We start from the raw sequence: 25,153 nt of genomic DNA on the forward strand, positions 1-25,153 counted from the left end.
GTTATTCAGAACTGGAGATGCCAACAACATGGGAAAAGCACAGACATCTTAGTAATTTCATTATAAAGCAATATGGAGTTGAAACGACACTAAAATTGATTCTAAGGTAACAAATATTTTGGAGTTGTCAGTTATGTAGAAATGAGACTATGCTATCTATACAAGGAAGATTTGGGCCACACCTTCAGCAGAGTTAGAGAGTCATTCAGATAAGAAAAAGAACAAAGCTAATTAAGGCAAGAATTCATTCATGGGTATGACAAAGTCAATAATGCAGACCATAACATAAGTGGCTATCATCACATTTGTATCAATGAGTCGTTCTACATATATTTGTTTATCTCTATATGATATTATGTTTCTTCCTTGACCCAAAACACATCCCTTGCAATTTTCTAGATTCAACAATCTACATAAATCAGAATTATAAAGAGACCAACTTTGTCCTCTGCTAGTAATAAACGTAGATGATTATTATTGCAGACATGCTGGAATATATATTCAAGCAGCTGACGGAAAACTCCTAAACCATCTGATTGTCGTCAAGCACAGAATGGGACTTCTAAAAGGCAGTCTGATAGCATTAATTAGGTTGGCATTGACTTAGCCTACAACTAATTAAATTTTCAAGGATGATCCTATTTGTCTTCTCAGAAATAGTGCTGACAAAGTTGAATAAAATAGAATAATACAGACAGAAAACTGTGATAGACATATCAAGAATAAGAATGCAGCCAATCCTCTTTTAATACAAAAGTTTGCAGTGTGGAAAACTGATACAAGTTAGAAAAAAACATTCCCAACCTATTTATCAATGCAGCATAATAAAAAAATTGGTTACTCAGCTGTCTATCTGCATTTCATTTTCCCTTACAGAGATTCCTTTGTTTCAGCACTAATAATACACAAACTGAAATTTCCTTTGGACAAAAATTGCAGTCTCAATTACACCTTGTAAATATTATGTTCAGCATATCTCAATAACATATTTCTCTGAAACACAAGATCTACTTATTTCCAAAATCTCATATATGTTCAACCTCTTTCAAAACAATGCACTCATTTCATGTGTCATAGACCACCCATCCACCAACCCAATTACATGAAGGCAAGTCTTAAACACACATATGGAGAAGACAGCCAAATAGGATAAACGTGAATGCATTTCTATTAACAAAGATGTACATTTATATTACATTCTTGTGACCCTTGGTCTTCACATACCAAGTGGTCTCATGGACTCCGATGACTGTTCACATTCCATACCAACTCTATTGAGAAATCAATGCTAGTAGGATTAGGGTTAGATTTCTCTCTCTTGATTACCAAATTATGTGTGCATGAACATAACAAAAACACAAGACACAAGACGTAGGCACTCTGCCAGGGCAAAACCCCTATCTAGGGGAAAACCCAATCAAAAATCTCTTCCTTCAATAGTTTTCCTTGAGACTCTTCTACCTAGACAAAGACCTACTCCACACCAAGCCAGCCTCTCCTTCTTCAATCCAACCTTCGACCTAGCAGCAGTAGCACTTTGACCCTAACAACTTCGACTTGGTAGCTTTCGACATCAGCAGCAACTTCGACCTAGACTAAGATTCTTCGATCTTGTAAACTAGCCCACACAAGAGAGAGAGAGAGGCACCAAAATTTCGATTTTCTTCTTCTCTTTCACTTGGACCAATCTCACACTCCTTTTGGACCCTTCCTTCAACTTCGCACTTCTTCCCAACTTCCAAAGATTGAACTATGCTTGAGAGAGTGAGATGCTCAAATGAAGTCGAACTGCCTTGTATATATAGCCTTCCAATGAGGTCGAATTGCCTTCCTTGAGGCCAACTTGATCTTCACGAGGATGACTTGGTGTGGAGGTTACATAATTTATTTTTGACTCAAAAATAATTCTTTTTACATCGTTCGAAAGCCCAAGAAGGGTCTCATAAAATATACAATGACTCTATTGACTCTTTATTAATCCTAGGAGTCCTCAATGGGGACTTTGACTAATAAAATGATGACACAAGCATGAAAACCATGCTTTAAGAAGTCATTGTAACAATAATAAAAATTCTTTTGACAAATACATTTTAAGAAGACTGAACCTAGTTACATTTTTCAACAAACCCTTGGCGGATTAGTTCCCAACATTCCCCCCCTTAATTCAAAGGGGTATATACGAGTCCAAGAAGAGAGCTCTAATACAAAAATACAACAATGCATGACAACAATAAGATGAATGTGCTCTCTAAAATGATGGCATAAGGTGGGAGAACTCAAGGTCTCAACTAGCGGTGGTTTAAGGATGACCACCAACACTAGAACACTTAGTGCAGTTCTTGGAACTCTTCCAAATCTAGCAAGAAGCTAATGTCTTCTGCTAGAGGAAGTGCTCCTTAATGTTTTGAAGAGGGAGACCTTCAACCTGGAAAAGGGAGGTCTGCAACCTGCGGTGGTTTAAGGAAGGTCACCAACCAAAGGAACGCTTAGTGCGATTCCCGGAACTCTTCCAAGTCTGGCAAGAAGCTGAAGTCTTCTGCTAGAGGAAGTGTCCCTAATGCTTTGAAGAGGGAGACCTTCAACCTGAAAAAGGGAGGTCGTTAGAGGAAGTGTCCCTAATGCTTTGGAGAGGGAGACCCTCAACCTTAAAAAGGGAGGTTTGCAACCTGTAGTGGTTTAAGGAAGACCACCAACCAAAGGCATGCTTAGAGGCTTCTATGTCTCTGGCTACAACTCTGAATCTGGGTATGGTTGTCTTTGGCTATAGGCTCAGGCAGCATGTTCAAGTTGTGGCTCAGGCTCGCTTGATTTATCTTTGAAACTTGTAGATGACCATCACTTCCCCCCCTGTCAAATACAAGGTGAGAAGACGAAGAGAACTCAACTGCAAGACTTTTCAATACTCTAGAAGAAATTCTAACATATGACTGAAATATCTTCTTGGTTGTTGAAGCCCATTGCTAAGAAGCGATCCATCCAAGGTGAATCTTTGTTCTTGCAGAAGGTTTGTTTTTGAAGCATCTGTTTGAAGAATGAGTGTGCTTACCACAATGCTTGCATGGATAAAGATCAAAACAGCGATGTTTCACATGGCCAAATTTGTCAAAATGTTGGCATTTGACAATCTGTTGTTGTGGAGGAGGAGCAAGGTCTAAGAGGTGAAGGTGAACCATCATGAAGAAACCCAACACTTTGAAACTGAATGCGCTTAGAATAGTCAAGAGTGCGAAGAGAAACCTCCTTGTCCTATCCCAGTGTTACTTGGGAGCGAGAGCGAAAGCGGGGAACGAGAGCGAAAACGAGTGCGGGAGCGACATTTTCAGAAGCTCCCAGTTTGGGAGCAAATCCCGGAGCATTATATATATATATATATATATATATATATATATATATATATATATATATATATATTATATTTTGATACATATATGTCCACAAAAAACATGTAGAATGATGAATTAGATATAAAAAACATAAAAAAAAACATAGATTGAACCATATAACAACAATCATCTAGAAGTTATAATCTTCATCAACCATGTCCACGAGTTAGTAACATAGTAACATACAACATATTGAATCTCATGATTCATCAATCTTAAAGTTTCAAGCTTTCAAAATTCAATATATAACATTTATCATCATTGATCACCAAAGTTGTACTTGTAAGCTAAGTGTAACCATTACAACAAATAATATCTAACATGAAATGAAATGTTATAAAATGAAATGAAATGAAACAACTTTTAATTTTCATGAAGCATCATATTCATAATTCATTACTAATGTGTTATAATTGCCAACTTCAAACTTAAATTGTCATATATTGTTTAAAAAAATATCATAATAAATATGAAAGAGTCAATAGTTATAAAAACTACTAGAAACTAGAAAATACAAGTAAATTTATTATCTATTGCTTATGCTTGGGCCTCTTGCCACCACGAGAAATGTCTAATTATTTAGTGTTCTTGGAAAATTAGGATCTTTGTCATTAATATCACCCTCTAAGCATTAATATCCAGAGGTATCTTTGTCATTACCTCTGTATCTGTATAGGGATCTTTTTCATTAATATCACCCTTTAAGCATTAACATAAGATAGAAAAAGCATAGCATGTCAAGTCAAGATTTTGTTTGAGTGATGCGTACATTTTTAGGAGGGTCATGATAGAGGAGTTCGACAACCAATGTCACTAACATCAAGGTACATAGAGGGATTGGTGCTCTTGCTTAAATACGAGTTCCATACCCTAATACATGACAAAATTCAATGGAAACATTGCAATCCCCCAATCATGAAATCCTGAAAAACTGATAAGTCTACTGGATTTTGAATGAAATCTAAAATTTTACTCTCTGTATGAAATCCAATGAGGTCGGAACCACTCTCAAACATCCTGAATCATTTCATGGTAATGCTAAAAATTTAAGTAAGAGGATGAAAATGAAGATTAAGCAGAATGTCACTTTTACTTTAAGAATTTAACATTACCATGAATCGCATATCAATACTAGGGCCATAGGCTTGATCATTAAGATGCCCCACTCAAAACTTATTCGTTTCTTTAAAGAAAAAGCGCATTTGGAACATTATTGCAAAAAAGGCTAAATGCTCCCGAAAAGGCAGGGAGCGTTTTTGGGAGGTCACTCCTAAGGTGCTCCGGAGCCGCCCCCGCTGAAAGAGTGAATTGGGAGCGGGAGCGAGAGGGGGGGGCGCTCCCCTCAACCCAGTCCTATCCAATACCAGTTCTATTCTGGTTGCTAACAAGCTCTTCCCAAGGTCTGATGATGGGCTTGGGAAGTGGAACCTGAATTTCTGCATCTTTATACAAAACTGCTCCTGAAATGGGTACTGCATCTACAATTTCTTATTCTTGATGGGAGTCTGTGATAATGTTCTGAAAAAAAATAGGTTCAGAATGATCTCGATTCTATTGTAGCTCTTCTTTGTGGAATTTAGATTCAAGCTGCAAAATGTCAATTTTGTCATGTGCATCTTGTAGACAAATTTGTACATTTTGCAAACAAGTTTGAATTTTTGTGACAATGGCTCGGTCAATCATAATTGTATTGTCCATAGTAGAATGCATTAGAGTATTTAGTAATTCTAATACATCACCAATTCGATCCATTTCACAATAATGTCACTGCCAAAAAATTGATTGGCATACAACTTTGTCTTCAAAAATATTCTTCAACTAAAGATGTAAGCTCTCAATATACCTCCATACACCATAAGGAATAAGGCCATCAAAAAAGTGTAAATCCCACATACCATATTACATACTACTTTCTACTTTCATGTCATACCATACATACGTATGGCATGTTCATCACATATAGCACACGGTCTTCACATTATATGCCATATAAAAGGGTCAAGATGCTCATCACTCAACATATGAACCAAATGAGCCAACATTCCAATTTAATATGTATGAAAATTTAACAAAGCTTCCAATATATATATGAATCAATATATATTAACTAGGCTCATATGTCATATCATATATCAAAATATATAAAGTTCACCAAAATAGCATTATTCACCAACCATATATGTAAAAACCATTCACTCACAACTTTTCAACGCGCAGCACCATAAACCATTCAACATTATAACATATCAATTCACATAGTAATGACTCGAATAGCATTTTAACCATACCTACACCAAAACTAACTCGCAAATAGAATACCACCGTATTCCAACTCATATTCAAAGCATAAAACCATCATTTTAACCAACACACCTTTTCGATAACGCATAAGGGAAATACCATTACACAGTCATTGAAGCACAGCTTATATCTGCAACATATATCCAACAGGGTTTGGCACCATATGATATCTGGTCATGCGCAAGAGTATTTAATGAATATCGTTCCAGAACCATCCACAGCATACAGCGAATACATAACACCAACGAACCATATGGAGTACATAAATGCCTTTCTATAGATTAAAGCACGACCAGGATATTTAACTCTCGACGTTATCCCTTTTCAACAATACGTTCGAATAGTCAAACTCTTCACAATGCCATTAAGGCTCTTGTCTCACAGTTCATAATTGATTTCTTCGCTCAAAAATAGAAGGTTGGCAAGTGCTTCCACACAGGGAGAAGGAGGGTCAACGTGTTTTTTTTGTTTTGTACCGAAAGAAGAAATCACAGCCAGAGGGACAAATTTAGGTCCTACATTTTGATCGATGCATATTTGGAAGACTCTGGACAACGCCCAGGTCCAGCGACAAACACACAAAGGAAGGCCACAAGAAAATAGTGGCTCAAGTTGTCGTAATAGACACCAATCCTGTTGTGTGAGACGATGGAGAACTGAAGGCTGGAGGTGAGTAACTCGTTGGTGAGATTCGGCTACCAATGTGAACAAAATGGCTAACGAAGAGGCATCAACAGGTTGACACACAGGCAGTGATGGGATGTTGAAATGTCAGTTACGAGATTATCAAAAGCTCATCATAAAGGCCTTCTTAGCGCTTTGTTTAACTGAGAGGCACTATGGGGGAGCCATGAGGGCTGACGCAGTGGATGCCATTTGAAAACTTCTCCCAAATTTGAAGGTCTTAATGCACAAAACTCAGCATTGCATTCAATTGAGAATCAATTGTGTGTATGTCAAGAAGAAGGGTTGTGCAAAGGAGGATGCTCCAATAGATGGTCATACAAGTGTATCTAACAAGTGTTTGAGAGCAATCTGAGCGGAGGTCGCCGAGTAGGGCCTGACATTGACCAAAATAATGAGCGCAAACAAAGTGTAGAGCGTAGGTAACATCACAACCTGACTATTATGTCAGGACTATCAATGACACATAATTCAAAACTGTGCAACAGTTGAGCACATATAGGCTTTGGCAGAGGGCGTTTCTTTGGCACCAGAGAAAAAGGAAACGGGCACACAGAAATGTCAGGACTACAGATAGAGCTTAGGACAGGCAACAGACTTGAGAAACAACTAAGTGAAATGACAGAGTAAATGTTAGACTAGGGTCACAATGGCTGATCAAGAAAACAAAATGCTTAGTTGATCAGACCACACACTCGTGGTTGAGAAAAGGCCATACACTTGGGCTCAAATTGGAGCAAGGCCAGATTTCGCCTGCTCTAAACACACATATGGAGAAGACATCCAAATAGGATAAACGTGCATGCATTTCTATTAACAAAGATGTACATTTATATTACATTCTTACGACCCTTGGTCTTCACATACCAAGTGGTCTCTTAGACTCCGGTGACTGTTCACATTCCACACAAACCCTTAGCAGATTAGGTGCCCAACAGCAAGAACATTGCTTATAGGCCTGGCAAGAATGTAGACTAGTTCAAACATTGAGGATAGTTAACATAAGTGAAATATTGTTTGCACAAAGGGACAACACCTTTTGTTCTGAATGTAATCTATTAATAATAAATAGTTAACAGTAATTACTATATTGAAAAGGCATGCCTCATAAGGACATGACCATTCATGAAAGGGTACCCGCCTAGGCATACAAGAAGGCCCTCATTTCTAAGAATCATCTCATATCTCATATCGTTTGTATATTTCTTATATAAATATATTGTCTTATCATGGATATTTGTGTATTTCAGATCTTCCGAATATTTTGTTGTGTTTATGCAGTCTATTCATAACATTTGGTATCAGAGTTGTTCGGTCCTTTGGTCGCTCAACCGTTGCATAGAGCCAGTCTACTCCAGCATTTGGCCATCAACTTATCATCAACTTCGTTGTCGTTGTGATTCAAGTGTTTCGCTACACAACCTTTTGGAGGTGCTTCAATTTTGTCGTTAGGCCCTTGGCCATTAAAAAAAGAAAAAGGGAAACAAAGAATCTAAGAAAAAAGGATGAAAAAGAAAAAAAGGAAAAAACAAAGTTTCAAACAAAAAAATAACTATATATATCATAAAAAAATAACAAAAAAAATTATATTCAACCAAACAAAATAAAAACAAAAACAAACAAAGAAAAAAAAATAAAAAATATTGATACTGTCTGCGGTCATACATAGTTGCATCCCCAACTTAACAACGAGCACAAGCCGTCACATAGTTGCCACAGTTGACGCATTGCACAACAGCCGTCGTCGTCGTCGGTTGTTATCTACCCTCACCACACTATGACGTCAAAGATACAACTTTTGTTGTGTTGGCAATTGCCGCTAGCAACCCAGTTTCACCCTGAGTCGTCACCATTTTCTTACTGTTTTATCTTACTTTTCCGGCTTAAGGGTTCGTGCCCGATGCCCAGTCCATTGATACTAAAGTCGTATCGAAGTAGTCATGACTTTTGCTCCAAGGGACATTTCACTCCAATAACTAATTAATTAATTCGTGAGAGGAGGTAGCAATAACTATCATTTTGGAAATTCAAATTAAGGTTCCCTAATCAAAAGTCAAAGAACCACATTAGTAAAGGGGTTAGTCAACAATTGCTAAAAGAGAGGAATTAGGAAAGGGAAAATAGGTTATTAAATTAAAAATTAGTATTATTATTATTATTATTGAAGGAATAGGAATATGAATAAAATACCCAAAAAAAGGGGGAAGCTAAATAACTTCATAAAGTGAGTTAGCAGAAAAAGAAAAAAAAAAAAAAAAAAATCTATATTTTAATAAACTAGTAAGGTTTTCTTTTAAAAGAGAGAAACTTATAAAAAGTATTATTATAAGATTAAAAGGGTTATTTTAAACCCTAAGCTCGTCCCGAAAAAAGAAAAAAATGGAGACCAGTAATGAAAGATCTCCAAAAACTTTTAGTTAATGTCTTAGTGCACTATTTAAAATCAAAGGATCACTTGCAGGAAGGTACATTATCATCTCTATTGATCCTATTGAAGATAGTATGTTAAGTTATGGTATGTTCTATGCTTAGAGCAGTTTACTTATCTTTCTATAAAGTAAAGTGTAGATAGAACATTAAACAATCGACAGAAAACAAGCCAAGACAAGAGACACAAGATGTGGTGGCTAGCCAGGGACAATCCCCAATATGGGGAAACCCTTTGATCAAATCTTCTTTTATCTTCAATAATTTAGCAGAGAGAAATAGTACATATATCTGATTTACATCAACGACAGCAAACCCTAGATTAGCCCTAAACTAGGGCAGACAATATCTTGCAAACCGACCGTCAGATCAACTTGATTCCTTCACCAAAAAATGCGGCCTTCCACAGAGATTCAGGTTCACCTACAGCGCAGTTCTGAGAGGGAGACTGATGGTCAACACTGGTCAAACTTTCGATCTGCAGTTGCAGCCCTAAATCTGTGTCCTTCCTTCCACATGTGTGAGAGAAGAGTCTCTTTCTGCGCAGTAGGAGAAGAGCCTCTTTTCTGCGCAAGAGAGAGAGAGAGATATGATGAGATGTGTGTGTCCAAATGAGGAAAAGACCTCCTGTATTTATACACAAATGTTGATGATGAATAGATGCATCTGTTGGGCTTTTGAGCCTACATGAGTTGCTGGTCGGCTTGATAATTATTCCATAGTCAAAATAAATTCATATCTCCATAAATACTTATCGGAATCGGATGATATTTAGATCAATCCTACGCCTCTCGACGAGATGAATCTAATAAAAATATTATCAGCTATGAATAAGATGACCAACATGGAGTTTGGCCCTAGTTGCCAATTTTAACAGTCCCTCTCAACTAGGGAGAACTCCATCTGCAATTCGTCTGTCAGTTGCTACTATTCATCCATCAAATGCACTGCCCTGTACAGCTTGACCCCTGCTCTGCTCTGCTCTATTCTGCTTGCTCTGCTCTGTTCTGTTCTGCCCTGTTCTGATCTGCTCTGCTCTGTTCTGCTTTGCTCTGCTCTGCTTTGTCTGAATTATGAAGAAGAAGAAATGATCGAGGATGTATCATACCATCCTCCACTGACTCAAAGTCAGTCTCAGAGTGTGTACCACTGGTCCCAGACCAGTCCTCAACCGACCCGAAGTCAATGTCATAGTGGGTACAACTCCTATCACTGGTCCCAGACCAGTATCCAGATCAATGAAGGTCATCCTAGCATAGTGAGTACGATAGATACAGCGATGCGTCCATCGGTACTACTATGGTCCCTATTCTCATTTCCTTGCTCATTGATCAAATGAGAGGTACTTCCCATGAGTCCCAGACTGCATGGGTAGGATGCCTCGACAAGAGAACTAATCAATCCTGCCCATAGGAGAGCGAATCATCCTGTCCCGCAAGACAGTGAACCATCCTGTCCCGCAAGACAGCGAACCATTTTGTCCCACAAGACAGCGAATCATCTTGTCCAGTGGATGCCACGAAGAACTAATCATCTTGGCCCACAAGAGGGCAAATCATCCTATTCCACAATCACCATGGAGAACACATCATCCAAGTCTCACAGAAGAACTAATCATCCTGCTACACAATCGTCATGGAGAACACACCATGCAGACATCATAGGAGAACTGATCATCCTGCTACACAGTCGCCATGGGGTGTCATAGGGAAAGTTTTGATTCTTTTACCTTGTACACGTACACCACCAAGGGATGATGAGTCACCATGTGGTCATATGTCGCTCCAAGAAGTACCCCGCGCCCCCCCGGAGCTCCTAGAGCTCAATACATCATACAGGACCCTCATCAGAGGATCTTTGAACGACACCAAGTCATTCTCGGAAAGTTAGGAATTTGAACTTTCTTAGGGGCTTTGTCAGAATGTCGGCGACTTGTTCATCTGTACCGATATTTTGGAGCCTTATTGCTCCTCGCTACACCATATCTCGAATATAGTGCAATGTTGCATGAAGCAAGGACGAAGCGGGGACGTTTTTTGGAAGCGGGGATGCGGAAGCGTCATTTTCCAAAAATCTAGGAAGCAAAGCGTCTGCGGAAGCATCTACTATATATATATATATATATATATATGCATTTATACTCAAAACAAACATCCCAAACAAGCGGAAGCATCCAGGAAGCATCCGGAAGTGTCCAAAACAGGGGGAAGCGCACTTCCGAATTTTGGAAGCGCACTTCTGGAGACGCTTCCTGGACGCATCCGCATGGGACGTGCTTCGGGCCTTGGAACCGAGGAGGGGGACGCTTCTTGCAACATTGATATGGTGGTAGCTGATATTGATATGCTTGGAGCAATCGTGAAATACGGGATTCTCTGACAAACGAATCCCACTCTGGTTGTCACATAGGATCACGATGGTATCCAATGTAAATTCAAACGGCTCACTGAAGAGCTTTCACAATCAGACTGCCTCACAGGAGGCCATGCTAGTAGCAATATACTCTGCTTCGGCGGTGCTCAAAGCCACCAACTTCTGCTTCCCGCTCATCCAGGATATCGAAGCAGATCCCAGAGTGAAACAGCACCCGGAAGTGCTCTTACGGTCCACCACACTGCCTGCCCAATCAGCATATATCCAAGTAGTCTCACATCTCCGACAATGTATTTTAACCCATAAGTAATTGTGCCACAAAGATATCTCAACAGATTCTTAGCACCAATCCAATGTATGTGGTGAGGTTCAACCATATGTTGACTCAATGTGTTGACTGCGAAGCATATGTCTGGACGAGAGTTCACTAAGAACATTAATGCTTCAACGAGTTGACGATACTCAGTGGCATTTCGTAAAACAGGTCCAGCAGCACTACGGCTTAACTTTTTGACGTCAAGCTCCATCAAGGTAGTTACGAGCTTGCAGTCCACCATACCGAATCTTTCCAATATCTTCACCACATATTTTCCCTGAGATAGGAAAATTTCCCCTGGCTTCTGCCAAACTTCGAGTCCTAGGAAATAGTGCATCAATCCTAGGTCCTTCATTTTAAATTCAGAAGCCAACTCCCTCTTACATTTGTGAATGAGAGGTTCTGCACATGTTAGGAAGAGATCGTCCACATACAGCACCAGTATGAGAGGTTTGTCATCTTCAACCTTAAAGTAAAGGTTAGGATCGGCTTCACTCCTAGTGAATCCCAGCTTCATCAAGTAGCTATCGATCCTCTCATACCATGCTCGGGGTGCTTGCTTCAGCCCATAGAGAGCCTTCTTCAACCTGCATACATGAGATTTTCGATCATAAATCTCAAATCCTTCGGGTTGCTCCACGTAGACCTCTTCTTTGATCGAACCATGCAAGAATGCGATCTTGACATCCATCTGATGTAGGTTCCATCCTTGTGAAGCCGCAAGGGCTATGATCGAGCGGATGGTGGTATATCTGGCAACAGGTGCAAATATCTCATCATAGTCTATACCTTCCTTCTGGGAGAAGCCACGAGTGACAAAACGAGCCTTATACTTTTCTGTACTTCCATCTGTTGCATGCTTTATCTTGTAAAGCCATTTAGAAGTGACAACTGTCTTGTCCTGGGGTCTGGGAACTACTTCCCAGACATCATTCTTCATAATAGACTCATATTCTTCGGTCATAGAATCCTTCCATACTTGATGCTTGACAGCATCTGAGAATGATGAAGGCTCATTTTGTATGATTGTGCTCATGATGGTCAGGTATCCCTGATACCTGTTAGGTTTCTTACTTTCACGGAAGGTTCCTCGGGGTGCAATGTGTCCTTCAGCATCATCGAGTAGCCCCCTAAGTCAAGAGGGCCTCTTCCTGGAAGAGGAAGGCTCAGGTGGATCAATACGATCCATGGGTTCTTCCACATCAGGCATTGTTTCATCATCCTTTTCTTTAGGTTCCCTAGTGTCAGCTTCTTGAGAGCTCCTTAAAGTAGGAAGATTGTTCACCTTGCTGAGAGCCATATCTTCGCCAAAGGTGACATCATGACTAGTCACAACTTCCCTTTGATCGACTACATAGATTCTATAGCCCTTAGTATTTTCACCATAGCCCATGAAGATTCATTTCTTTCCAAATGCACCCAATTTATTCCTTTTCTCTTTCGGCACATGAAAATATACAGGGCTTCCAAAAATCTAAAATGAGATACGTCAGGTTTCTTACCGGTGAACAATTCTTCAGGAGTCTTGGAGCCCAATGCTTGATGAGGGCATCGGTTTTGTACATATACGGCGGTGTTTGTAGCTTCGGCCCATAGAAACTTCGGAAGTCTTTGATCATGGAGCATGGCACGGACAGCTTCCACAATCGTACGGTTCTTCCTTTATTTTGACTTCACTGGTTTTCCATTTGTTCCTGGCAGCAGCGTGTGCATTTGATGGAGGCTCAACAATATTGCCTCTCACATGGTCCAACACACCCTGATCTTCTAAAGTTAGATCGAGAGAAATCTTCCATCCGTGATAGTCAGACTTCTCACAGAGCTTGTCTTCGGCAGGGAAGAGTGTTGAGGACCCCATAGTTCTTTTAGGATAGCCTTGCCAATCTTCTCTTCGGTGATTGCTCTTGCTCGGGCTCTATCTTCACCTCAGCTCCGATACCATGTTAAGTTATGGTATGTTCTATGCTTAGAGCAGTTTACTTATCTTTCTATAAAGTGCAGATAGAACATTAAACGATTGACAAAAAACAAGCCAAGACAAGAGACACAAGATGTGGCGGCTAGCCAGGGACAAACCCCAATATGGGGAAACCCTTTGATCAAATCTTCTTTTATCTTCAATAATTCAACAGAGAGAAATAGTACATAAATCTGATTTACATCAGCAGCAGCGAACCCTAGATCAGCCCTAAACTAGGGCAGACAATATCTTGCAAACCGACCGTCGGATCGGCTTGACTCCTTCACCAAAAAATGTGGCCTTCCACAGAGAGTCAGGATCACCTACAGCGCAGTTCTCAGAGGGACACTGATGGTCAACACTGGTCAAACTTCCGATCTGCAGTTGTAGCCCTAAATCTGCGTCCTTCCTTCCACATGTGTGAGAGGAGTCTCTTTCTGCGCAGTAGGAGAAGAGCCTCTTTTCTGCGCAGGAGAGAGAGAGAGAGAGATGTGATGAGATGTGTGTGTCCAAATGAGGAAAATACCTCCTGTATTTATACACAAATGTTGATGATGAATAGATACATCTGTTGGGCTTCTGAGCCTACATGAGTCGCTGGTTGCCTTGATAATTATTCCATAATCAAAATAAATTCATATCTCTATAAATACTTATCGGAATCGGATGATCTTTAGATCAATCCTACACCTCTCGACGAGAGGAATCTAATAAAAATATTATCAGCCATGAGTAAGATGACCCACAGGAGTTTGGCCCTAGTTGCCAATTTTAACATAGTAACTATGTTATCACTGAATGTGTTAATCAATTAGTGATTCCTGAATCGAATATAGTTGAAACGATTTTTTTTAAATGATTAACAAACAATATGACATAAGCAATCTACAACTAAGTATTGGGGATTATTCTTTTATCTCGCAATTCATCATTAAACCTTTTTTTGTGACGATAGTGATATATTTTTTGTGTTCTCCCTGGATGGAATCTCTAGGGACCTTCATCCTTCATATGAAGAAGAAATTTTTAACATTTTCCTACAAAAAGAAAAAAAAATAACATTACAAGACATTACATTGAAATTAGATTCAGTAACACCAGAAGACATACAAGATATCTCAAAAATAATTTTTCACGAAAGTAAAAGGGCGATACAAAATATGCAAAGGGACAAAAACAATAAGTTACATGCCTTAAGGACCATAGTGAAAAGTTACTAACGCAAATTAAGAAGATTAAGAAGGACAAGAAGTCATTGGAAAACAAGGTACAATAGCTTATTGAGAAGGAACCATCGAAATATTCTAATCTAGAAATTCAAGTTGAATAAAAAGGAATGAATACGAATCCAATGAATATCATAGCTCAAGAAGATGACAAGCCAAATGAAGTAAAAACATATTTCAATGTTGCAGTTCAAATGATGAAAAATCCAAATGAAGATTTTGTAACCAACTCAACAACAAAAATACCTGAAGTGAATCAAGAAGTTGGCACCCATATGATAACGGAAAAGCCAACCAAAAGAACTTCTTATCGACATTCAAATCACAAGGGCAGACAACTCTATCATTCTGCATATATGTATCACTCAAATCAGAAACAACAAACTTATGTTCCGAAGAATACTAATGTCGGTTCAATTCAGTCTTGTGATAAAAACCCACACAAAGTATCCAATAACCGCAAGATTCCACAATAGATTAATTTAGGATGGTAATATCCCTTTTGAATTCGACAATTTTATTTATCACTCCAAGGATCCTATCATCTTGTATCATCAATGACTATGACTCGAAGATTTCTGAAAGTTGTGAATAGATTATAAGACAAAGAAAACACGCCTTGTCAGCAATAAGATTTGAGGACAAAGCTTCTTTGACAAGGGAGGCAATGTTATGAATGTAATTTATTAATAATAAATAGTTAACAATGATTAGTATATTGAAGAGGCATGTCTCATAGGGACATGACCATTCACAAAAGGGCACCTACCTAAGTATATAAGTGGGCCGTCATTTCTAAGAATCATCTCATATCTTTTGTACACTTCTTATATAATATATAATATTTTCCTATCATGGAGATTTACATATTTCAAATCTTTTGTGAATTTTGTTGTGTTTATGAACTTTGTTCATAACACCTTTTGAGAGAATATATTGTTGAAAATTGTAACTAGGTTCAATGTTCATTGCAATCATGACATTGTATATTCTTTATAAAAAAGAAATATAAAGAAAAAGAAATTATATTTTATTTTTGGAGTATCGGTTTCATACTCAAGTTTGAGTCAAAAGCATGTTCTTTGTGCTTTTATGTCTTCTAGGACTTTTTAGGATAAAAAATAATATTGGTCATGTGTCATAGTCCCATTTGGACTCATTGTAATGAAGAAAAAAATTTATTTTATTGAGAAAAGCCATGGATAAGCCCAAGACCAAGTCGGCCCAAGAGCAAGATCAAGTTGGCCTAAAGGAGGGGTATTCGACCCTCAAGAAAGGCTATAAATACAAGGGAGCTCGACCTCATTTGGACACACATCTCAAGCAAGTTTGATCTGCAATAGTGAAGGAGAAGAAGAGTAGCTAGGAGGATGAAGAAGAAGAAAAAAAGTCAAAATTTTGTCAAGGAAGCTTTTCTCTTGTCTCGCTAGGGTTTGTGAAGCTGCCAGTTGCAGGAGGACGAAATTTTGTAGCAGTTGCAAGAGGACGAAATTCAGTTGCAAGGGTCAAAGTTGCAGTAGTAGTGTAGTAGCAGTGTAACAGAATCTAAGTGTTGAAAGTTGTCTCAAGGAAGATCTTGTTGGAGGTTGACTTGGGGTTTGGAGGGTTTATTGGCTTGGGTCTTCGGGTATTGGAAGTCTCTTTTGTAAGCAAATTCTAAAGAAGAAGAGAAACATTTTTTTGGGTTTTCCCCTTGGAGAGGTTTTTCCCTGGCTTCGAGCCTATATCTTGGGTACTCTATCTCTTCGTGATCTTCATTGTTTTGGTCATTTCTTGATGAATGGATCTAAAGAAGTAATACAAAACCAAATAACATCACAAGTAATTATCATGATAAGAAAAATAAGTTCTAATCTACAAGTCTCCAAGGTGCAAGAAGGACACTGAAGACCACATCTCTGTTGGCACTATGGAAAGGGTTATAAGGAAGGGTTTCACATTCAAGGATGAGAATGTATTGGTTATTGATAGTGGTGCCTCCAGACATATGACAAGAGAATGCAGTCAACTCCAAACCCTATCTAAGGGAAGCTCATCTCACTCATTCGAACTTGGAGACAACAAGATCTATCTAGTGAACGGCATTGGATCTACATCATTGGAGCTCGAGTCAAGTGGAAGCATTCACTTCAACAACATTTTATATCTTCCAGGTTTGAGGAAAAGCATACTTTCTATTTCTTGTCTAGAGGATAAGGGTCATAGAGTTGCTTTTGTTGATGGCAAGGTTTTGGTTTGGGGTAAGGGCTCTAGTATTAATGAAGCAAGCATGATAGGGGTTCGTGAGGGGACATTGTATAGTATCTATACACCCCTAGCTCAAGCCCTAGTTCACCTAGATGTGAGTCCTTCCGAACTATGGCATAGAACGTATGGACAACTTCATTATAAGATATTGCCATCTCTGAGTAAAATGGTCAATGGCATCCCCAAAATAAAGGAAGATAATGGCATCTATAAGGGATGTGCTCTAGGCAAGAATGTAAAGAAACCACTTGCAAGTAGCGACACCAGATCTAAGGAAATTTTAGATCTTATAAACTTGGATGTATGTGGACTTATAGTAGTAAATTCTCATGGTGGGCATCAGTATTATGTAACCTTCATTAATGATTACTCAAGGAAGACTTGGTTATACCTTCTGAAGAACAAGGATTAGGTATTCGAAAAGTTTCAAGAGTTCAAGATTGAAGTGGAAAACCTAACCGGGAGAAAGATCAAAATTCTAAGGTTAGACAATGGTAGAGAATACACCTCCAAAGAGTTAATAACTTTCTGCAAGGAAGAAAAAATCAAGCGGGAACTCATTGTTCCCTATAATCCTTAACAATGTGGCATGGAAGAAAGGAAGAACCATACTATTGAAGAATGTCTCAGGGCTATGCTACATGATCAGGATCTCCCTCAATTTCTATGGGGAGAGGCATGCATGATAGCTATCTACTTACAGAATTCAAGTCCTCACAGGATTCCCAACAACATAACTCCAAAAGAAGCATTTACAGGAAAGAAGCCAAGTGTGAATCATCTTTGGATATTTGGGTGTCTTGTGTATATTCATATACCCAAGGACAAGAGGAAGAAACTAGATCCAACCAATCTAAAGAGCATCTTTGTGGGATATAATGCTTCATCAAAAGCATATACAAAGTATATCAAGGAGGATCGTCAAATTGAAGCAAGGATGTCATCTTTGATGAAAGCATAGCTTATAATAAATCAAGCGATGTTCTAGATTACTCTAATGAAGAAGATATACCGATCATTGAGGATATCTCTAGGGAGAATGATGGTCAAGAACCAGGACTTGATCAAGAAGATGTTAAAGGTCCTTATGACCCTATACAATGTTGAATGTTGTAATCGTTACTCAAAATTGGAAGTGACCTATTTGGCTAAAAATTACTCTTCAAGAGGCAAAAGGACATAAGGCATCAAGGACATCCAAGGAAAGTAAAAGACCAAAGAGGCATTTTGGGTATGCTTCATACATGACCAGGCTTATTGAAGTGGAACCTTCCTCCTATGAAGATGTAGCTTAACATCAAGAATGGAGGAATGTTATGCAGGAAGAATACCAGTCCATAATGAAGAATGATGTCTACGAGATTATCCCTAGGCCAAGTGACAAATCTATAGTCACTTCAAAGTGGATTTACAAGAAAAAGCATGTTGCAAACGGGACCATAGACAAATACAATGTAAGGTTTGTAGCAAGAGGCTTCTCACAAAAGGAAGGAATTTATTATGAGGAAACCTTTGCTCCCATAGCTAGGTATACAAAAACAAGATTGTTTGTCTCCGTGGTCGCTGGTATGGGATGGAACATCCATCAAATGGATGTCAAGACAGATTTCCTGAATGGGACCATTGATGAGGAGGTCTACAATGAGCAACATCAAGGATTTGAAATAAATCAAAGGGAGACTCATGTATGCAGGCTAAAGAAGGCTCTCTATGGCTTAAAGCAAGCACCTAGGGCCTGGTATGCAAGGATGGATGCATATTTGTTGAGACTTGGTTTTGCCAAGAGTACTGCAGATCCTAACCTATATATCAAGGTGGTCCAAAATGAGCCAGGTATCGTACTCTTGTATGTGAATGATGTACTAGTTACAGGTGTAGAGCATCGGATTCGGGAATGCAAGAAGCAGTTAGCAGCAAAATTCGATATGAAGGATCTTGGGATTATGCACTATTATTTGGGACTAGAGGTATGGCACAAGCCAGGAGAGATATATCTTGGTCAAGTATTTGATCAAGATGCTTCAAAAGTATGGCATGATGGATTGCAAGCCTATGATGACTCCTATCATTACCAATTTAAAGAAGTTGAGTGCTATGTAAATTAATTAATTCCTGTAAAAATAGTTAAAATAGACAAAAGGGCCCATCCACCAAGAGGCACCCAAGGCAGTATAAATCCAAAGGCTTCCCACAAATCGTAAATCATCCGATATCAATTCATTATTAATAAAACACATTTTTATGCCAACTGATGGTTTGTATCTTCCATTTGATATCAGAGCAGTCGCTCTTCGAATCTGTGCTATTGATTCACTCTGGATCCCTCCACACTATCATCATTACCGCCACCACCTGCTTCCCGGCTTCTGTCCAAGCTCCTTGCCATTACGTTGTCCCGACCACAGCACTGTTGTAGTGCTCCCCTCCTTGTGCCCTGTTGCCCCGTCGTCCCTTCCCCGTGCTTCCTGATGTCTCTCGACTCCCTACATTTGTCACGCCATCGCTTCCCAAGTCTCGTGTTTCCACCATTTTCGTTGCATGTTTGCGTCTCGTTGCCTGTCTACGTTCCATTTTCGCTGGCTTCATTGCTCTAAAATACACCCTATCCAACAACAACAAAAAACGCAGTCACAGTCTCTGTGCCACACCGCCTACCTCACAGCGTATCACCACTTACCTCACAGCATATCGTCCATCTCCGCAACCATTTTTCCCATCGCCGCCCAAATCGAAATCGTGGCACTCGAATTTGATTTTTTGGTCTTCATCCAAACCGTGGCAGACACTGCAATTTTTTTGGTATAAAGTATAAGTCATAATTTAGTTATATAACTATATTGATCTATTATAAATATATTTTATAATTAAAATATATATATATATATATATATATATATATATATATATTAGGTTCAAATTAAGGAAATAAGCTTAAACTGGCAGGGAAATATACACCCCCACAAACCCGTTCAATGTCATCGATGACAATGGCCGATTTCAGCAAAAAATGGTTAATCTTGAGAATAGGATTACTAGCCATTCCAATGATTTTAACCAAAATTAGTTGATCACGAGAGTAAGGTTACCAGACATTCCAACGATATCAAGAAGCTTTAGGATATGACAAATCGGATAGAAAGACAGCTCAAGCAAAACCATATCGAATCCAAAAGGGATCATAATTAGACAATGTTGATACTGACCTCTATTTGTGACAGGATAAATATTACACCCGAACAAATATTCCAGAATGATGAAGGTAATCAACAGCACAATTCACCAGATTCAGCAAATTTAGTAGATCCTCATGGAAAAATCGAGTCTCCAAAAAAATCATCCACCCGCCATCAAGAAAATAATAATGTGAATTTTCAAAATAAGCAGCTCTGGAATCCATTCACCAATCAATACCCCTTTTTTACTCCACCATTAGCGATATGTCAATGAAGAGCAAAAATCGAGCTACCCAAGTTCGACGGTAACGAAAAATGCAGCGTTGTGTGACTCAATAAAGCAGAAGAATATTTCGAGATTTACGATATTGACAATGATGACGAAAAGATTAGGCACGCTTCCATGAAAATGGAAGGCGAAGCATATAATTGGTAAATCTGGTGGAAGAAGACGATACTTGCTATTAGTTGGAGAAAATTTAAGGATGCATTCTTTAAAAGGTTCCAAGGTGTCAAGAAAGAAGAGTTATTTTCAACACTCATGAGATTACGTAAAAATGGAGATGTCGATGAATACACTCAAGAATGGGAGACCTTAGCAACACGAGTACCTAGGTTATCAAAATCTCGTCTAATCCAAGCGTACATCTCCGGACATAAAACCCATCTACGAGTAGAACTTGAGCTTCATGACATTACGTCAATAGAAGTAGCAAGAGAAAAAGCAAAAGCTGCTAAAAAGAAATTTGAAAAGATACTGTGGTCAAAGCCGGAAAAAGTATATTCGAGATGAAGATTTCCCCAGTTTGCGAATACAGATAATACTATTCCACCATATCTTCGTGAAGGAGAAAAACCTAACGTGGAAATGCAAAGGATGAAAGAGGGCAAGTGCAAACGCTATGGCGAAAAGTGGGACCCTAAACATACGTGTGCTAAAGGAAAAGAGACAAAGAACCTATATAACTGTGAAGCAACTAATGATTCAAACAGTGATGAATCAGACATAGAAGGAATAGAAGATGCGCCAGAATTCTCTCAAGAACTAGTTGATGAAAGCATTCTGCAAGTGTCATTATCGGCTATGACAGGTATATCACAACCCCATACTTCAAAATTAAAAGGACATATCAAGAAGAACAACGTAATGGTTCTCATTGACACTGGTAGCACCCACATTTTTTTAGACTCAACCATGGCAAAGAGACTCGACATTTTCACATTTCCCATGCCCAACATGAAGGTGATGGTAGCCGATGGTAGGAAGATTGAAAAGGTGGGGAAATGCCATAAGGTCAAATTGCAGATTCAAGACTTTAATTTAGAATCTTCATTCTACACTGTACACCATTAGGAGGAGTAGATGTGGTCTTAGGTATCCAATGGCTACGAACACTAGGCAATTACTCTACCAACCATCAAAAGCAGTTTATAAGCTTTAAATGGGAAGGGCAAAGGTACAAGTTATATGGATTCCAAGCACCAGAAAATCAAATCATGTCGTCATCCCAGATGATGAAAATAATTCGAAAAGGACCACCAACCTATGTAGTACAATGTCACCAATTAGAAATGTTACCTGCAAAAGTGATCAGTGAAGAGTTACCAGAAGTACAAGAGCGAATTCAGAAGCGAAAAAGTATTCCAAGACCTGCCCATGAAAATGCCTCCTAACAGGGAAATCGAGCATACAATAGAAGTCAAAGCAGGATCAGACCTCGTTAACATCAAACCGTATCGATATCTGCATCACCAAAACACTGAAATTGAGAGATTAATCCAAGACCTTTTAAAATGTGGGATCATCTCAAAAAGTAAGAGTTCGTATGTTGCTCCAGATGTATTAGAAAGGAAGAAGGATGGATCGTACACGCTATGCATTGATTATAGAGGATTAAACAAAATAACGATTAAAACAAATTCCCAATTCCTTTTATCGATGAAATGTTGGATGAACTACATGGCGCAAAATACTTCTCAAAATTGGACTTAAGGTCAGGCTATTACCAAATCAGAATCAGGTTGGAAGACATAACAAAAACTGTGTTCTGAACACACGAAGGTCACTAGAAATTTAAAGTAATGCCCTTTGGTTTAACCAATGCACTAGCAACAATCCAAGCCAGTATGAGCGAGTTATTCCGTCCATATCTTAGGAAGTTTGTATTAGTATTCTTTGATGATATTTTAATTTACAGTAAAACTTGGAAGGAGCACCTATAACATCTGGATAAAGTTCTTACACTACTAGAAGAGCATTAGTTCTACGCCAAGAAATCCAAATGCACCTTTGGGAAGGAAGAAGTAGAATATCTCGGACATATAATATCCCATGAAGGAGTAAAAGTGGACCCTAATAAAATCAAGGCTATAAAGGAATGGACCAAACTAGTTAATATATCCAAGCTAAGAGGGTTCTTAGGATTGACTAGATATTACCAAATATTTATTAAAAACTATGCACATATAACTGCACCTCTAACAAACCTTTTAAAGAAGAATTCATTTCAATGGAATGAGGAAGCAGGAAGGTGTTTTGAAGAATTGAAGGAAGTTATGTCTAATGCCCCGGTATTGGCAACTCCAGATTTCTCTAAACCATTTATCATTGAGTGTGATGCTTTCGGGTTCAGTATAGGTGTAGTGTTAATGCAAGAGGGGCATCCAATAGCTTTTGAAAGCAGGAAGCTCAATAAACGAGAACGTCTTAAATCCACATACAACAAGGAAATGCTTGCTATTATGCACGCACTAGCCAAGTGGAGACAATATCTTTTGGGAAGTAAGTTCTCCATTCGAACAGACCATAACAGTGTCCAGCACCTCCTCCAACAAAAAACACTTTCCGAAGAACAACAAAAATGGATTGAAAAATTTGTCGCCTTTGACATGGAGATATTACATAAAAAGGGAAAAGACAATGTAGCAGTAGATGCCCTATGCAGGAAGGACGAAGAACCAACATTACTTGCAGTGTCGGTTGTTGTTCCTGAATGGCTTAATGAGATTCAAAGTGAGTATGCCAAGGATCCAGAAATAACTGCGATAATCAATAACCTTCCAGACAACTCAAAATTTGAATGGAAGAACAATATTCTATGGTACAAAGGAAGAATCTATCTGAAATCAAACTCCACATTTAAATCCAAGATACTTAAGGAGTCACATGATTAACTGTCAGCCGGATAATGATTAAACTGTCAGTCGGATATGTAGGATTATTTAAAACTTACTACAGTGCATGTCAATCATTCTTTTGGAAGGGGATGAGTCAGAATATTTAGAAATATGTAGCAGAATGACAACTGTCAAAGAAATAAAAGTGAAAATATTATGACACCTGGATTACTTCACCCCTTAAACATTTTGCATCAGAAATGGGAAGAAATATCAATGGACTTTATTGAGGGGTTACCTGTATCTAATGGCAAGGATAAGATTTTCGTAGTAGTCAACAAACTCACCAAATATGCTCACTTTATTGCAATGAAGAAATCAAACTCAGCTAAACAAATCACTGAGATATTTTGCAAAAATATTTATAAATTACACGGGTTTCCGAAAGTCATTGTGAGTGATAGAGATGCCAAATTTAAGGGTAATTTCTGGAAGGAATTGTTCAACCATATAGGAACCTACCTAAATATGAGTTTCGCTTACCACCCTCAAATAGATGGACAAACGGAGGTTGTCAATAAATGTTTGGAAGCCTACCTACGTTGTTACGCTACAAAAAAACAAAATAAGTGGGTTCAGTGGTTGCATCTCGCTGAATGGTGGTATAATTCTACTTACCATACGTCAGTAAAAATGACTCCATTCCAAGCTTTGTATGGGTACGAACCTCCAAAATGGAAGGATCTAGCTACCGTCCAGACAAATCTACCAATTATTAAAAACCAACTAGAAGAAACCCAAAAAATCGTCCAAACCCTAAAAGAAAATTTAAATAATGCAAGAAACCGTATGAAGCAACAAGTTGACCGAAACAGAACCGAGAGAGAATTTGAAGTTGGAGAATGGGTATTTGTCAAGCTCTAGCCATACAAACAGTTGTCCTTGAAACAAAAAGGAAAAAAAAATTGGCACAAAGTACTATGGACCATAACAGATCAACAAAAAGATTAACCAAGTTGCATATAGTTTAAGCCTTCTGGATAAAAGTCGTGTTCACAACGTCTTCCATGTATCCTGCCTTAAAAGGGCACTGGGCGACCATCAATCAGCACAAACAACGCTTCCATCCTTAGGTGATGAAGGAAGGGTCATTTTAGAAGCAAAATGTATCATATCCACCAGGGAAAAGAAGCTTCGATCTCCAGTAATCAAAGAATACTTAATCAAGTGGAAGGACTTACCAAAAGAAGAAGCTTCTTTGGAGACTAAAACATTTCGTTAACAACACCCATCGTTACGTATGCTTTGAGGACAAAGCATCTTTTGGGAGGAAGGCATGTTAAAATTGGCAACTAGGGCAAAACTTCATGTGGGTCATCTTATTCATGGATGATAATGTTTTTATTAAATTCCTCTCGTCGAGAGGTGTAGGATTGATATAAAGATCATCCGATTCCAATAAGTATTCATGGAGATATTAGTTTATTTTGATTATGGAATTATTATCAAGCCAACCTACAACTCATGTAGGCTCAAAAGCCCAACAGTCGCATCTATTCAAACACCAACGTTGTGTATAAATACAGGAGGACTTTTCCTCATTTGGACTCACTCATCTCATCACATCTCTCTCTCTCTACTACGTAGAAAAGAGTCTCTTCTCTACTGCGCAGAAAAGGATCTCTCCCTCACACATGTGAAACCGGAAGTTGCTGAAACTGAAGCTGCAACTGCAAAAGTAAAGATTGACCTGCGTGGACTAGAAGATCTCCTCATCTGAACTGTGTTGTAGGTTCATCTGAATCTCCTCTGAAAGCTGCAACTTTTGGTGGTGGAATCAAGTCAATCTGACGGACGGTTTGCAAGATATCGACTACCCTAGTTTGAAGCCGAAAGCTGCCGAAACTGAAGTTGCAACTACAAAAGTAAAGTTTGACCTACGTGGA

The 25,153-nt window shown here is 38.7% G+C and overlaps 1 protein-coding gene across 3 annotated transcripts in view; it reads right to left on the reverse strand.

The window, feature by feature from the left end:
* LOC149156923 (Insulinase (Peptidase family M16) protein) overlaps window positions 1-25,153 on the reverse strand; it is a 268,172-nt gene that overhangs the window by 26,493 nt on the left and 216,526 nt on the right. The gene's annotated exons all lie outside the window — the stretch shown is intronic.

The sequence above is a fragment of the Pinus tabuliformis genome, chromosome 9 (genome assembly GCF_031772625.1).
Source record: "Pinus tabuliformis cultivar Carrire ecotype Pingquan chromosome 9, CPIR1, whole genome shotgun sequence".
In the NCBI taxonomy this organism is placed as follows: domain Eukaryota; kingdom Viridiplantae; phylum Streptophyta; class Pinopsida; order Pinales; family Pinaceae; genus Pinus; species Pinus tabuliformis.